This window comes from Heterodontus francisci, unplaced genomic scaffold (assembly GCF_036365525.1).
Source record: "Heterodontus francisci isolate sHetFra1 unplaced genomic scaffold, sHetFra1.hap1 HAP1_SCAFFOLD_300, whole genome shotgun sequence".
Taxonomy (NCBI): domain Eukaryota; kingdom Metazoa; phylum Chordata; class Chondrichthyes; order Heterodontiformes; family Heterodontidae; genus Heterodontus; species Heterodontus francisci.
The window spans coordinates 1,022,604-1,025,290 of NW_027140175.1; the positions used below are offsets into that span (position 1 = coordinate 1,022,604).

General features: G+C 42.8%; 1 non-coding gene across 1 annotated transcript; it reads left to right on the forward strand.

The window, feature by feature from the left end:
- Positions 1-72, forward strand: trnat-cgu (transfer RNA threonine (anticodon CGU)). Its single transcript has one exon. It is a non-coding gene; the product is annotated as a tRNA-Thr (tRNA).
- Positions 73-2,687: the final 2,615 nt, after the last annotated feature.

Genomic DNA, 2,687 nt, shown 5'->3' on the forward strand with positions numbered 1-2,687 from the left:
GGCATGGTGGCCAAGCGGTAAGACGTCAGTCTCGTAAACTGAAGATCACTGGTTCAATCCCTGTTCATGCCTTATGATTAGTTTCTCACTTTAAATGTGATGTTTTCCTGAAGGATGCCCATTGCGTTTGCTTTCCCCTGATTGTTTTGACCATCTGGAAATACGTGTCATGTCGCACTTCATCCTGGACACTGGGAAGAACATGAGGAGTAGCCACATGGTCCCTCGAACCTTCTCTGCCAGTTCACAATGCTTCCAATTTTTGCATCATCCATAAACTTTGAAATTCTGCCCTGTACACCAAGGTATTAATATACATCAGGAAAGGCAAGCGTCCCAACACTGACTCCTGGGGAACTCCACTACAAACCTTCCTCTAGCCCGAAGAACATCCATTGCTCACTACTCTTTGTTTCCTGTCACTCAGCCAATTCCATATCCATGTTACGACTGTCCTTTTTATTCCATGAGTTATAACTTTGCTCACAAGTCTGTTGTGTTGCATTGTATCAAACTCCTTTTGAAAGTCAATAAAAGCAAAATACTGCAGATGCTATAAATCTGAAATATAAATAAAAAGTGCTGGAAATACTCAGCAGATCTGGCAGCATCTGTGGAGAGAGAAACAGAGTTAATGATTCAGGTCAGTGAACTTTCAGATGCTGCCAGACCTTTTGAAAGTCCATGTGCACCACATCAACAGCATTGCCCTCATCATCCCTCTCTGTTACCTCATCAAAAAACTCCTGCAGGACAGTTAAACATGATTTTCCCTTAAGAAATCCATGCTGGCTTTCTTGAATTAACCCACATTTGTCCATGGGACTATTAATTTTGTCCCGAATTATTCTTTCGAGAAGTTTTCCCACCTCCGAAATTGAACTGACTGGGGAGTGAGACGAGGTGAGTTGCTCTAACAGAGAGCCAGCATGGGTTCGACAGGCTGAATGGCCTCCTTCTGTGCTGCAGCCATTCTATGATTGTATGATTCTAGCAACAACTGTTGGTGGAGAGGCAGTGATGCAGGAATGGGTTGACAGAAAGGGGAAAGTCTGGGCTGGTGTGTGTTCGGGTTTGTGAATAAAGGTGATTTGGAAGCTGTGTTCCAAATTGAAGTGTTTATTGGAAGCAAGAAGTTGATGTAAAAATAAAGAGTAAAACGTTTTAAGATGAAGCGTGGTGTGAGTGAGGATAGCAGTAAATATTGTGTTGGTGAATTATTTGTGTTCATAAACTTCCACTGCGCCCTTTGCTGCAGGCTGCTGTTTATATCCAGCTGTGTATTAGTGCTGTGTATTAGCAAGAAAAATGTTTGTTTCAACGCTGTTTATAAAACAATAGCATTGCACTCAAACCGTCCCAGACATCGCAACACACGTACAAAAGCAAAATACTGCAGATGCTGGAAATCTGAAACATAAACAGAAAATGCTTGAAATAGTCAGCACGTCTGGCGGCATCTGTGCAGAAAGAAACCAAGTTAATGTGAGCTAACGAAACAGACCTGAACTGTTAACTGTTTCTTTCTCCACAGATGCTGCCAGACCAACTGAGCATTTCCAGCATTTTCTGTTTTTATTACAGCAACACATTTGTTGGGAGGCTCAGCCTGGCTACACAATGTTACAAGGACGCTGAGTAACACAATCGACAACGGGACAGAGAGAAAAACACACAGAAAACCAATAGACTGTGAAGAAGCAAAAGTGAGGGACAGACAGAGAGAGATAGACAACGAGACTGAGATGGAGAAACAAGGCATTTGTATAATTGTATTCTCCCTGTTGTCTAAAGGTATTTCCTGTTGTGTAAATATGTTTTCTGTTGTGTAAAGATGTACCCTGTTGTTGTGCAAAGGTTTCCCCTGTTATTGTTTTATTTTCTGTTCCTGACCGTCTCCTCACTGTGACCATTTGTCCTGGTTTTATTGTGGCCAACATCACCATCTGGTGGTGGAAAGGAGGCTCTGCAGGAAGGGGTTGACAAAGTGGTGGAGACTCAGCTGGTCCATGTTTGCAGCTTGTGTTCGTGTGAGCAAAAGTGATTTGTTACTGATTGATGTGTTCACTGGAAGGAAATGCTCATCGCAATAGAGTGCCTTTGGAAGCATCTTGTTATTATGGGTAAACACTTGATGTTTTGAAAGTGAACGGTTTGTATTATTACCAAGCATAAATAGCAGAGAATGGTTTCAATCCATCGACATCTGGGTTATGGGCCCAGCACGCTTCTGCTGCGCCACTCTGCGAACTGCTGTTTTAAATTTTAGCTGCCCATTAGTGAAATATGTTCATTTCCCCAATGTTTTTATGAAAATAGGATTGCAGTCGGATTTCTCAAGAATCCCGGACTCAGCAACACACGTGCTGACGGACTCACCCTCACTGCACAATGACACAAGGACACTGAGCAACAGCACCGACAATGAGGCAGGCAGAGAAAGACACACAGAAAACCAGGAAGATATTATCAGGATCCAAAAAGGAACAGACAGAGAAAGGTACTGAGCAAACCAGCAAGAGACAGCGAAAGACCAATGATTTATGTAATCATGTTCTCTGTTGTGTAAAGATGTCCCCTGTGTTCTTTTAAAGATATTTCCTGCTGTGTAAAATGTGCTGACGGACACACCCTCACCGCGCAATGACACAATCTTTGGCCTCCTTGTCTCGAGAGACAATGGGTAA